The following is a 15,228-nucleotide window of genomic DNA, read 5'->3' on the forward strand; positions in this document are numbered from 1 at the left end:
TAGAATCGAAGTAATTACAATAAATGTGGGCAAACGCAAATGCATTGTACATTTATACATATACTTGTATAAGTATACAAGTAGATCTCTATAAACAGAAGCTAAACACTATCCGATCGTTCAGTTAATATAGCAGCTATATGCTATAGTCATCCGATCTATACAATTTCTTTGGCGATTAGATTATTGCCTTAAATAATAATAGGTATATGCCAAATTTCATTGCGATTGTTCAGTTTGTATGGAAGCTATATGCTATAGTCATCCGATCTATACAATTTCTTCGGACATTAGATAATTGCTTTAAATAATAATCCGTGCCAAAATTCGTAAAGATACCTCGTCAAATGAAAGAGTTTTCCATACAAGCACTTCATTCCGATTGTTCACTTTGTATGGCAGGTATATGCTATAGGCATCCGATCTGAATAATTTCTTCGGAGATTACATTGTTGCCTTAAATAATGATACGTGTCAAATTTCGTGACTATACCTCGGAAAATGAAAGAGTTTTCTATACAAACACTTGATTCCGATTGTTCAGTTTGTATTGCAGCTATATGCTATAGTGATCCGATATCGGCCGTTCCGACAAATGAGCAGCTTTTTTGTTTGAAAAGGACAGGTGCAAAAGTTCAGATCGATAGCATAAAAACTGAGGGACTAGTTTGTATATATACAGACAGACGGACAGACGGACAGACAGACAGACGGACATGGCTAAATCGACTCGGCTCATCATGCTGATCATTTATGTATATATTTTATAGGGTCTCCGACGTTTCCTTCTGGGTGTTACAAATTTCGTGGCAAACTTAATATACCCTGTTCAGGGTATAAATATTAAGCCTGTCGACGAAATATCACATATCAAAAGCTGAGTTGGAGATGCAGAATATAAAATTAACCGATTGTAATTGTGATGAGGTACTGGGCGGTAATGAGTGATTGCTTATACTCCATGATTGTGTTACAATCGGTCTAGCGAATGAAGTAGTGTTTGTCGTCCATACCAACGTAAAGTATAGTATGTGTATATGTAAAGAGTAGAGCAGTGGAATCTGTGGCTGAACAGAGTAGCCAGTGTAGGAAGCAATTTAGTTTGAAAGAGCGCTGTAAAAATGTACATTTTTGAGATTTTTATTACAATTTTATTATTTTATTTCCCGGCAAAATTACGAATCCTATAGAAAAATGTTTTTGGATTTTTTTATCTTGTACAAAAAATAGTTTTCTTCAACGAAATTTAGTGTAAGCTTATCTTCTTATGTCCTAAACATACTGTATTTTTTAAATTTAAAATATCTTTTCTTATACCCTGAACAGTGTTTATTAAGTTTTCAACGAAGTTTGTAAGATCCAAAAGCAAACGTCGGAGACACTACACAGTTTTATATAATATAATATAATAGGCGTGACATGCTGAGTCGATTTAGCCGTGTCCGTCGACGGTCCGTCGATCCGTCCGTCTGTATATATGCAAACTAGCGCCTCAGTTTTTGAGATATCGACCTGATATTTTTCATACGATCTTTTCTGCTCATTTGGTGGAACCGCCGATATCGGACCACTATAGCATATAGCTGCCATATAAACTCAACGATCGGTATTAAGTGCTTGTATGGGAAACTTTTTTATTTGACGTGATTGAACGATCAGAAACAAATGGTTGTATGCAAAGCTTTGTCAATTGACGAGATATCTTCAAGAGAAACGGCATAGATTATTGTCTAAAGCAACAATGCAATCTGACTACTATATCATATAGCTGTCATACAAACTGAACTATCGGAATATAGTGCTTGTATGGAAAGTTTTGTCATTTGACGAGATCTCTGTAATGTAAACAATGTAATTTTCGAAGAGCTGTTATACAAACTGATCGACCGGAACCAAGTGTTTGCATCGAAAACTTGTTAATTTGACGTGATAAATTCATGAAATTTGACATAGATTTTTATTCAATGCATCTTTAGAATATCCACGGAAATTTTTCAGATCAGATTTATCATGTACATTTTTAGGCTATAACAAATGCAATGCTCCGGTGCAGCCGAAATTAACATTTTTTCTTGTTTCTTTTTATATTGACGTAATATCGAAAAAAAGCTTTAATTTTCAATCAAAAAATATCAAGAAAAATTTTCGATTTTTTGTAAATGTGAGTAGGCTTTATGATTGTGGAAATCTCTTCTTTCTAATGGTATTAAAAATATATTTGTTACAATGGTAAATTTGCTCAGAAAACGCAGAAAAGACCACACTAAGCGATTCAATCCTGCTTAATTTACCAAACATCTGCTACTTTTAGAATGATTTTAAAGGTCTTTACTATTATGAATTTCTTTCTTTTTTTATAATTTTCAAAGGCTTCTGCACTAGTCTATAAGAAATAACTGTATAGGGAGTTGTTATATTATTGAATTTTATTTAAAGACACATAGGTAGTATAAGTTTTGTTTAGAAAGAGTGTTTATTTGTATTATTTTTCTTAGCAGAATTAAAGTTAACTTCTTCGAAAATATTATTTTCTGATCGACTTCTGAATAAATTATTAAAAATCAGTATGTTTATTATATATAAAATAGGTACAGGAAAACAAATTAGACTGAGGTTTAGGTTGGCTTAAAATATATGGTACATGTTTTGTGATACGTAATATATTAAAATATTTTGTTATATTCACGTTTATATGTTAATTTATGGACGTAAATATCAAGCTTTACGTTGATTATACGAGTATATATATTAGATACAAGTACATTAGCTGTGAAATGGAAACCGAAATTCCCTTAACGGCAAAATGATTTCCTTCCAAATGATGAGATGCAGACATATCATATCATTATATATGTATGTAAGACACATATCTTCTTTTATATTTATACGCCATTTTGAATTTGACAACTTTGCTTTAAGCTATTCAGTTTTCCACAATTTGTTAAACCTTTATATACGAGCAGTACATAGATTCGAAAATGTCTCCCTTTGTTGTCAAAATAACCAGTATCGTAATAATACATTTCAGTAAATTCAAAAACTAAAGTTTTGTTTTTCCAAAGTGTAGGTAGTGTTTATTAGGAAACTGATATAATTATAGAAAATACATCGTTTTGTTATAGCTAACGTTTATTCAATTCTAATACTATAGTCTGACGTCTTTGATGACAACTTGCTATTAAATTTTCAGCATATTTCATAGGAAGCGACCTCCAGGTTTGTAGGAGTAACCGAATGAAATCTTTTGTTGACGTCTAATGTTTTCTTGATATTTTCGCTTTCATTAAGGCCCACATATTTTTTATTGAATTGGAGGCTGGTGACTGTGATCAATCTAAACTAACAATATGGTTTTCTTGTTTCCATTGAGTATCTAGTCTACCCCTATGTTTTAATCATTGTCTTGCAGTATCTAACGGTGTTCAGATTTTCTGCGAATCACCTCAAAATCCCAAATCCATGAGCAGAGTAACATCTATAAACCCCTTTAGGGGTGCTTACCAAACCTTTGAATAAATGTTTGTCCTTATCTTAGCCAAATATTGATTCATCTCTAAATATTACATTGTTTGTTTTTAGAAATAGGGGTTTGATTACATTACGGTTTTTATGCCAGATCTCTGAAGTCTAACCCGTATGGTATTTATATCCCTTTTTAAACAACAGTTTCTCTGAGACTGGGCAGTGGTTTTTTTTCAAAAAGGAGAACAATAGCTTTGTCCTCTCTTTTAGATGTCACGTGATTCCACAATGGTTAGACAACCTATTCACAAATGGCAACTTGTATTTAAATACTTTGCATTGTTTTGTATGATTTTGAAAATTAATAATGTATAAATCACGTGTCTGAGGTGAATATTTTCATTGGACAACTTATCACATACATCAACGGAATAGTTTTGTGCAACATTTTTTGTAGCGAAGAAAATGAGTTATTAACTAAAGCAGCAATATAATCTCCGAAAAAATTGTTTAGATCAGATCACTAAAGCATATAGCTGCCATACTAATTAAACGATCGGAATCAAGTTCTTGTTTAAAGCCTTTGCATTTGTGAAGGGTATTATAGCTTCAATGCAACCAAAGTTAACGTTTTTTCTTGTTAATCACGGAACTGCCATAAAAATGAAAACGATACGTTTATGTCACTCACTGCGGCGAATATTGTCTTCAATCCATAGATAGCGCTGTCAATATGACATAGAAAGTGTTTCTTTTGAATGCAATTTATTTTCTACCGCAATTTTCATCAATTTCTTCATGTAGGTCGTTTCCGTGTTTTGTTTTCTTGCTATTGGTAACATCGACTCGACATGCTCTAAATTACCTGCAACAATTTTGCATTAATTATAAATAAATTGCTTTCCACTGATCGCGCAGAAATTGCAAATCCACAAGAAGGTTTCCTATATTTCTAAGTTCAGCGTTTATGGTGCATTGATCTCTTGAAGAACCAACTTTCTTTCATTGATTGACTGAAAGATTTTAAACCGTATGAAGGCTCTCAAAACGCACTTAAATTTGCTCATATATTGCAAAACTCCAATAACGTCCCGACGAGTTTCTGCCGTAAGGTTGAGGTTTTTAGCTTTCGTTAAAGCGTTTATCAATCCGGGAAGATGGTTCGCAAATGGCTTGATGGCTACGATTCTGGCAGACCATCTTGTATTAGAAAGACAGTGAAGTAAATTGGGTATTTTCGATTTTAGAAATTCCCAACGCTTTGTTCTGCCACTGACAATATTGTAACATTTTTGAACGACACCAAAAAAGTTATTTGCTCGAGGACAGCATTTTGCCGAGACGACTTTAACTAAGTACAGCTTGTGGGCACTACAGGGCGAAAAAAGTGCATACTTATTTATTTTTACGTTGGATGTGATTTGCGCTCCTCTATATTTATCGCTCATACTCGTATTACTACCATTATCGTAGCCCTTTCCACGGTAATCTTCCAAAGGAATTCTGTAATTTTCTAATGTTTTGCAAAATTAAGCGGCATTAGCTTTGCCGGTTTTTTCGTAACAATCATCGAGATTCATTCAGCATCTAGAAGGATATAATAAAAAATAAATGTTGTGTCCTAGGGACCGCTTCGAGAACTCCAGACCCAGGGGGAATCACTCCCCTTTCGTCGGGTCAGCATAAAGAAGGCAAAAAATAATAAATTAAATATTAATTTATCATGTAATGTGCCAATAACATTATTTAAAATATGCTTGCAGAATTCTTCAAGTCAAATTACTGTGCCAACTCTACTAATCCCAACAATAGAATACAACGAGTGATATTTAGTGATACTCTCTCTGATGCAATTAATGTCTCTTGAGATGTTCCGCAAGGTAGTCATTTTGGCCCGATTCTGTTTTTGTTAATCATTAACTATTGTATATCTCTTGTTATAGAGTATTCAAACGTTTATTATATGCCGACGACGTAAAGCTTTATTTTATTTCGAAACGCAACGCGATTGAGTGTAATTGCTTTAGCAAATTAGTATTAAAACTTAATTTACATATGTACGCCCATGCTTTAAAACAATTGAAACAGGAGCATCTACCACAATCTCTTGCATGTACTATATTTTGTTTGCACCAATCTGAAGAAGGTGGGGTAATATATCAAAAGAACAATCTTACAGAAATTTAGTTACTTTGTATTTTCTATATTTTACCTGATATATGGTAATAGATTAAAACTCATCATAAAAATTTAATACTAAAGCTACGACGCTCACAAATTGTGTGTGTTTTAAACGTTTAAGAGCAGTAACTTTCTCAAATTTGAACATGTTTCTTCCTTATTTTGAATTTAGTTGATGCCGTATAAGCTTTACTGGGTGTTATTTTCAGCTTTCCCATACTATTTTGTGCTTCCGATTGGTTTTGGTTGATACTCATAGTAGTTGGCAGTATCGAATTTCGAACTGTTGATTATGTTACGGATATTTGCAATGTTGTTGTTTTATTGGTTTAATTTTTGTTGCCGATGCTTACCAAAATCAATGCAATATTTTCTTAACTATAATTTCCCATTAGTGGATTCTCTAGGTGTTATAGGAAGAATTTTCACTGCATACATTTGAGAGGAATGAGTTGGCAATGGTAGTTGTTATTTTTGAAATATAGAACCATGTATTCTTTATACAAGCATATCTACACTCCAGTACTTGAGTACATTGGCATTTGCGTCCTTAACCTCGGACCGGTACCGTTATTTCTTGCATTCCATTGAGTGTCATTTATTTTAACACTTGAATTCCTACGCTTTTCGGACAGAACATACATACATATGTAAGTCGGATATCACTCTGAAAAGGAATAACCTTTCCGTTAAATCTTCCAAACATTTAATAACGAAGTGTGGGATTTAGGTAACTTACCGTTTGTTTTGTTACTTAATCCTCACATTATTCGGTATGGCATGCATGTCGATATGGCTACTAGCGTACATTTAAACTTTATTATGAAGTTATCGTGGCATTCTCTTCTTTTTATACTCTCGCAACCTGTTGCTACAGAGTATAGTAGTTTTGTTCACCTAACGGTTGTTTGTATCACCTAAAACTAATCGAGTTAGATATAGGGTTATATATATGTATATAAATGATCAGGATGAAGAGACGAGTTGAAATCCGGGTGACTGTCTGTCCGTCCGTCCGTCCGTCCGTGCAAGCTCTAACTTAAAAATTGAGATATCTTTATGAAATTTAGACATGTTTCTTGGTACCGTGAGACGGTTGGTATTGCAGATGGGCGTAATCGGACTACTGCCACGCCCACAAAACGCCATTATTCAAAAACAAATAAATTGCCATAACTAAGCTCCACAACAATATACCAGACTCTTATTTGGTATACAAGATCAAAATAGGGAGGGACACCTGTAGTTAACATTCTTTTTTTTAAGTGGGCGTGGTCCCGCCCCTAATAGGTTTAATGTGCATATCTCCTAAACCGCAAATGCTATAATAACAAAATTCACTACAAGCAAATGTTTTGAAAACTTCTACTTACAGTGTGAAAATAGTTGAAATCGGATGGCAACTCCGCCCACTTCCCGTATAACGGGTCTGTTAAAAACTACTAAAAGCGCGATAAATCAAGCACGAAACACGCCAGAGACATTAAATTTTATCTCTGGAGTGGTATGAGATAACTTTATAGGAAGCGCGTTCAAAATTAGTCAGTGGGCGTGGCACCGCCCACTTGTAGGTGAAAACCCATATCTTGAGATCTGCTTAACCGATTTCAACCAAATTTGGTGTATTACGTTTTTTTTTATATTTCTATATCATAGTGCGAAAATGGGCGAAATCGGACTACAACCACGCTTATTCCCATATAACACCATTCTCAATTCCATCTGATTCTTTCACTTTCCACTATACATATCAAGCAACAATGATTATATCGGGGTAAAACTTTGCGTGAATAATACGTTCAAAGTATCCCACCTTGTGACCAAAAATTGTCTAAATCGAACCAAAACTGTTCAAGCCCCTAAGTACTAAATATGTGGACCCCAGTGCCTATAGTTGACCTTCTACCGAAAATATCAGTCAAACCACAAAAAAATCTCAAAAGATTATACCATTTCCTTACTTGTTTATTTTGATAATGTTTATATAAGTTACGCTTTTGCCGGTCGTAAATTATTGGCATGTTTAGTTTTATGCTTATTTTGGTCACGTTTTATAGTAAATGTGTGTGGATTACCAGAACGTAAAGAGCTATGTATATATTTTTTATGTTGTCCAAAGCATACTTATAATCGATAAAGAGATGTTGTTAATGCATTATATTATATATAAACATTTTTAAGGTAGTCATTGAATGATGATTCGATATATAAGTATATACTATTTATTCACAACTGTGATATTAGAAATTGAATTTTCCATATTATAATTTTCTTTCACAAATTACTTTCTTTCTGAACGTAAATCACTTGGTCATGCGTCAGCACATTGGATTCCAAGTAAATATAGATCAAAGTCATTTAGTCTGCAGTGTTTCCCTAAGATTTGATAGTTGCTTTCATTGGAGCATATTTAGTCAAAGAATGCTTCTTTCTTAATTACACCGTTCCAAATTATCAGAAGGACGATTTTCGCTCCATGTGGATTTGTTTATTTTTTCCAGTGTGCAAGTAAGCACCTCAGGATCAACACAGTTTTATTGCACTTTTTACTCCATTGTGAATATTAAAATTGTTCAAGTATCGAACTTCCAACTCTTTAGTTTTTTGTTCTCATTTTTTTCGGTTGAAAAAATTTTGCTACAACTTTTATTTTTCGTTTCTGATTTCCTGCTGATCAACTTTAAAAATGTGTAACAACATAAAACAGATGCTAGACTTAAACGTGACCACAATAAAATTACCGTTCCCAACGGTTTCACAGTTTTTAACATCCCACCTCTTCTTGGAAAATATGGCCCTTTTGGTGTGGTCTAACGGTAACGGTGGCTAGTTGTTCCTTTGATGGCATCAATTCAACGTTGACTCTGGTAAGCAAGTCTAACGACTTGTCAGTACGTTCTTTGTATTACAGTCAAGGGTAGTCAGCAACTTCCTACATTTCCTTTTCATTTTGTTTTACTTTTATGGTTCTTGTTTTCAATAGCTATGCATGCTTCATTTGTGTTTAAAGTGAAAAACATTCAGCGATATACAGAATCGAATTTTCGAGAGAATTTTCTTAGTTAGAGACTAGTAGAAGAGGATGTGTCTATAATACTCGGAAAGCTGATAGTTTAAATAGGATTGGTATTTATTATAATATATGCAAAAAATAACAATTCGAAAAATGTGAGGGATTTACATAATGAACTTTGATGTTAGTACAATTAAGTAGATTGAAATTATAATTTCGCTTCATAAACGTATGGGCGCATTGTTAGCCCTTATGATATTCGAGGCATATCTTTTGTAAAATTAACTTATTCCTAAACAACGACTAATATCGCATAGGTTGGAACGATGAAACCTACTATCAACTACTATATAACCACGTAAATATAATTCAGAGAACATATCGTCTAGTTTAAATGTGTTGATACACTACAGTTGTGTGGACAAACTAAACAATAATCAATGGTAAAATATATACTCGTATCGATACATACTACATATTTATACTTAGGTATGTGGTGTGAATTGAACATAAAATTTTGGTATTTTTTGTCTTTGATTCGATATAGGTCAGTTTAAACAGCAGCTATTTGATATACATAGTGTTCTGATCTGAAGAATTTGTTCGGAGATGGTAGCATTGTCTTGGCAAAAATCTATGACAGCTGTGTGCAATAATGGTCCGATCTGAACAAATTAATTGCAGATTGAAGCGCTACCTTAGACAATAATCCTTGCAAATTTTATGAAGATATCTTGTCAGCTATATCCTAAAGTGGTGTGATATTAGCGAACCGATAAAAGAGCAGCTTCTTGGAGAAAGCGAAACGCGTAAACATTTTTAGATCGATATGTTAAAAAAGGAGGGATAAGTGCGCGTACAGACAGACAGACGGACATGGCTAAGTCAACTTAGCTCGTCACGCTGATTATTAATATATACATACATATATACAGATGGAAAATTTTATTATAGGTATTTATTAATTTCATACATAATACTTCTTAATACCTATGTTAACTTCACCTTAATTAATTTAGGTATGAAATATAAAACAAAGCTAAACATATTTATGGAAGTTAATAATATAATATATAATAAAATCCATTCCCCATTATTAAACTATGCTTCAAACATTATTATGGTGGTAAGGAAATATAACTAGTGTGCTCGAAAAGATTGGACAATACTTCATATCATATATATAGTAATATTGAGATATTCGAGGTTATTAGTATGTAAAGGTCTTGTGTACCAAGGCAAACAAAATATAATAAGCAAAAGCTTTTAAACTCTTTAACAAAATTTTCCGCCACAATGTCTTTAATGCACTATACATGCCCACAACGTGTGAATGTATGGTATTGTACAATATGTTTCGCTCTAACTTAAGCCCCGCCACTTATTTACATTTAAACTAAAAAAACTACAAAATAAACTTTAGGCCGATAAAACGGATATTAGAGCATTTCCTTAAATAATGATGCTGTCTAAAATATAAGAAATGATATTCGAGTACAGTACGGAAATTTTGCCATTTATGGCAAATTGTACCAAACAATATGCATTGTTCATACTTATTTTGACTGAGATAATTGAAGTTGTTTTTAAGGGTTATGAACGTTTTACAAATTGTATTATTATTTTGGCATTTGCCTATAATTGTCACCTCTTTCCAGGTTGATCGCTTTTTAATATTTTCGGATAGCGTTATTTATTTCAATTACCATTTAAGAAAAGAATTTTCTCTTTTTGAGTTTTATTTTAAAAATAACGAATGAAAGATAAGCAAGTTATTTTGATATCCGTATATAGGAGTACATATATATTTCTATGACTGGAAATAAGGACAACCCTAACAGTTATGTATGGTAGTGGTTTTTAATACGAGAGTTGAGCTATTGACATGTTTAGCAAATTTATACTCCATTTAAAGTTTACAGTTAAACTAATTCTACTACTGGCTACACGCCCGAGCAATAACAGTAAATTTGTTTTATCAAACTCATCAACACATTTGGACCATCTTAGTTGTAATTTTCGTACGCTCCGAAAATGCTTGAGCACTCGAAATTACATAAATTTTTCAACCCATAACTCATTTGAGCCAACTTCATAAATCTTTGTCATATGATTTTAAGAGAGCCGTAAGTAAGTTTAGAGGACAATATGCGGGCTAAAACCAGCATATACATACAAGGTACAATTCAAAAGTTCCAGGACTTATTAAACAACGCGGCTTTTAGTGACGCCATCTGAAATTGTTATCGATCAATTGTGTATTCTTCAGTGTTTTCGTATAAAATTTATATAACAGCTGAGATATCGCGCTACATGTGACATTACATATGTAGTGTCGGTCGGAATATGAGCATCGGACAAAGAGCTAACATTAAGTTTTGTTTTAAACTTGGTAAAACTTTTACCAAAACTCATCAAATGATGAAGTTTATGGCGATGATTGTCTATCCCGTAACCGTATTCACGAGTGGTTTAAACGTTTTCAAAGTGGTCGTGAGGACATAAATGAGAAATGAGTCGAAACCCAAAAAATCGCGCCTGGAGAAGTCAAAAATGAAGACAATGCTGATTTCTTTTATGATTCCAAGGGTATTGTTGACAAAGAATTTGTTCCACCCGGCCAAACCGTTAATGCGGTACTCTACCTTGTAGTTTTGAAGCGTTTGGTGGCACGTATTCGTCGCATTCGGCCCGAATATCGCGAAGATGGAAACTGGCGTTTGTTGCACTATAATGCGCCGTCTCATCGATCGACGCATGTGACCGATTATTTGACCAAAAATCAAATTTTAACACTCAACCACTCCCCGTATTCACCTGATATGGCACCGTGCGACTTCTACCCTTTTGGAAAACTACATTTGGCCATGAAAGGAAACCGCTATGCTGACGTTGACCATCCTCAACGCTATACCGACAAATGACCTAAAAAAGTCATTCGATAACCTTCTTGAACGTGCAAAACGTTGTATTCAGGCGGAAAGAGACTATTTTGAAGGCGACCAATAAATTTACAAAAAAAAACAAATAATATTCGTTTTTTAATAAAAGTCCTGAAACTTTTGAATTGCACCTTGTAGCTTCATACCATACATATGAATACTCGGTCGTGCGATTTTGCAAAACTTTATGAGTAAGTTGAAATCTCTAGCTATTTCCTTTTTTGGCACAGAAATTAATCTTCATCTCCCTCCTCCTACTCCCTCTTAAGACAACAACAAAAATAGTTGGCCAGTAAGCAGAAAATAGCTTTCAGGAAACGGAAGGCAAGACTATTAAACTAAGATGCTTTTATGCACATGTACGTATGTATTTATATAGAAGATGCCATGTGCATATAAAGTACATAATGCGGCGTAATGGCTACTGTTCGGAACAGTAACAAATTCACCAACATCCTTGTTCTTTCACACATTTGCTGCCAAGAGATGTGCCTTCACAGTTTAAGGTCACGGGTGTAAAAGTCTTGTTTTCGCATTAATGGCCATTTACATTCGAAGTGCAATATTACATGCAACATGTTGCAGTATACATATATACAGCCTTACGACGATAATGTTAATCCTACAAGCAATTGATGTGGATAATTCTTCCTCTGCCTATATACCATGTGCAGTTGTGCATTTAATAATCGCGCAGATGAGCCCCAACGTCACAAAACTATTATTACTGTTATTATTATGAGCAACAAAGTTATTTCCACCAATGCAGTGATAAACGTGTCATTATATTCCAAGAGCGTCGCTCTTTACTTATATTGTACTTTGATGGTGTTGGTTTAAAGTTTAATCATGGTAGGCAGTTATAATCGTACGCTCGCGTCTCCCTCACGCACCCAGAAAACGTGAGCAACCCTTGTACCCGATTTCGGTGCAGTTTGTTGGTATAGAGGCACTTACTCCGGTGGATGAACGTCTAGCCACAATCCATATCAAAGCAAAGTACTTCCACATAACACTGATTTGGGCCCACGCTCCAGTTGTTTGTAATATTAAATTCCAGCGCAAGAAAATCCATTAAGCTACTTGACTCTCTTCGGATCGAAAAACTCAAATCATATTATCATATATGAACGACATGCTTCTATAGTTCTTGATGTACATACGCTCCCAGGACCTAACATCCACTCTTCCACTATCTTGTGGTCGCAAAGATACGCACCCAATTCTGTGCAGCAAAGTAAACCTGTCGATGTATACAAGGATGGTTCGACGTCGAGAAGCTGCAATCACAACCGACAGCCGACCGGTTTTCTACTCGTCTTGCACTCCTGTTTTTTGAGAGCACTCACACACACACACAGAGTCTCTTCCATATCGCATACATAGTCCTAAAGGGCGTATTTTCATATAGACTAAAGAACCTCCAACAAACTCATTGGACTTCAGTCTTTAGGCTAGGAAATTCTACAATTCATCAGATATTCACCTTGCGCCTAATCTTGGAAAATACCTATGAAAAGAGTGTCCATTTTCACCACCTCAAAGTCGATTTAAAAGCTGCCTTTGACAGCATGAAAATGAGCTACCTCTATGCCGCTATGTCTGAATTTGGTATCCCCGGAAAGCTAATACGGTTGTGTACACTGACGTTAAGAAATATCAAAGTTCTGTCAGGATCGGGAAGCATCTCCTCGGACCTCGATGGTTTCAGACAGGGGGACTCCTTAACGTGTGACTTATACAATTTATTGCTGTAGAAAATAACACGAGGTGCAGAGCTAAGTAGAAAATATACAATCTTCTATAAGAATGTCCAGCTGCAAAAGCCGCGCCGTTAGTTTTGCCTTTTCCGGACTGGAAGAGCAAGCTAGGCGTATGTGTCTGGTAGATGAAATATCTCCTGTCATAAAACAACTATTCATCGCATTTGCGACTTGGCTTGATATCGTCTATTTTGGAACCAACATAAACACCAACAACAATGTTAGCAACAGCTGCCAATTTAGACTGAGTGGGTAATTGAAAAGTAAAGTCCTCTTTTGACGAAAAAATACCAAACTCTACAAGTCTCTCACCATTCGCGTTCTACGTACAGTATGGATAATGACAACATCTGATGAGTCGGCGTTACGGGTTTTCGAGGGAAATATTTTGGGCCTATTTATGGGCCTTTGCGCGTTGAAAGTGGTGAATACCGGAGTCGATAGAACGATAAGCTGTACGAGACATACGGCGACATTGACATAGTTCAGCAAATCAAGATATCGTGGCTAAGGAAATTGAAAATAATGAAAAATTATATGAATTTAAATATGCATCCTTTCAATATATTCTATTGACTAAAGTATTGTTTTTCAAATAAATTTTCGATTTTTCTGATTTTAATTCATAAACCACAATTTAGATATTGGATATTGCTGCAATATTTTTTTGTGCTTAATCAACTGGCACAAACTAAATTACACTTAAGCGAACCAATTGGAACTTACTTACAACTACAACCAGCATCTTTACTTTGACAAACTCGCTCTTTCATTCCAATTGTTGCTGACCCCTTGATCTATGTTAACATTAACATCATCTTTAATATCAACATGATCTTCAATATCAACATCACTATGTATTATCATTCAACTGTGTTAATAGGCGGAAAAGTGTTACGATGATATCGTCATTGTGGTTATGGGTCATTTGCGGAATTGATAGTGCTGCAAACATTGGTTGCGTACATTTGCCACTTTTCCATGCGACATTGGTCATAATTCATGGATCTGTGCAGAGTTCGTTGCCTATTATGGTTATTGTTAGTTTATTGCCTTATACCATGTTTCGAACAAAAATTTTAAGTGATTATATTACATTTAATCTATTCACTAATCTAGACTGTTCTCACGGCCGTTGGAGATTTGTAAAACAGCTGTTTTTGACATTAAAAAAATTAACATCGCTTCATAATTATTAAAGGAAAACATTGTAATGTCGTATTTTGTTATAAAAATCGTCTTGTTTTACACATTTTCCATTTAATGGAAATAATGGACGCCTCTTTTTGATTTGCGAATTCGTTTGACAGGTAAATTCAGATGCATTGCTCTTAATTCACTGGTTATTTACATTTTTTTCTCTTTATTGCGTCTAAATCACCTGTGATAATGTGATAAATTTCTCTTCTGACAAATAGATGACGCTGAATTAGAGTCGCACAAGGAGATTTCGAGTAAATTAGCTTCAAATCATCTTTTTGACGAGGTTAACAACTGTCATTTTTGTATTCTAAATCTTGATAAATCTAGTAGATTAGTGAGATACTCTACTCAACAGTCTTAATCTCGTGATTAAGCGTCGGTCGGAACATGGTATTACTTTCGCTGTCGGCGAGATGACATTAACTACGAAGAATGAGTGAAGCCGATCAGTACGATCAAAGTCATTGTAAAACATTGCAATTGTAAAAGGAGTAGATATTATAATATTAACAAATAGTCAAAAACTTACAACTATGCAAAGGACGAACGAGTACAGTAGGATCAAAACGGAAGATTCAAAGAGCCATTGCCGGAAAGGTCAAACCTTTGTGGTTTGAAGCAAATAAGCAAAAACTATGGTGTTTAAAGAGAACATGTTTAGTAA

At 34.5% G+C, this 15,228-nt stretch overlaps 1 protein-coding gene and 1 pseudogene across 13 annotated transcripts in view; one reads left to right on the top strand and one right to left on the bottom strand.

Moving 5' to 3' along the window:
- The window catches only part of LOC106622250 (serine-rich adhesin for platelets), a 154,800-nt gene that overhangs the window by 27,441 nt on the left and 112,131 nt on the right, over nt 1-15,228 (bottom strand). The gene's annotated exons all lie outside the window — the stretch shown is intronic.
- Nucleotides 12,006-12,984, top strand: LOC138856405 (uncharacterized; annotated as a pseudogene).

The sequence above is a fragment of the Bactrocera oleae genome, chromosome 3, assembly GCF_042242935.1.
Source record: "Bactrocera oleae isolate idBacOlea1 chromosome 3, idBacOlea1, whole genome shotgun sequence".
NCBI lineage: Eukaryota > Metazoa > Arthropoda > Insecta > Diptera > Tephritidae > Bactrocera > Bactrocera oleae.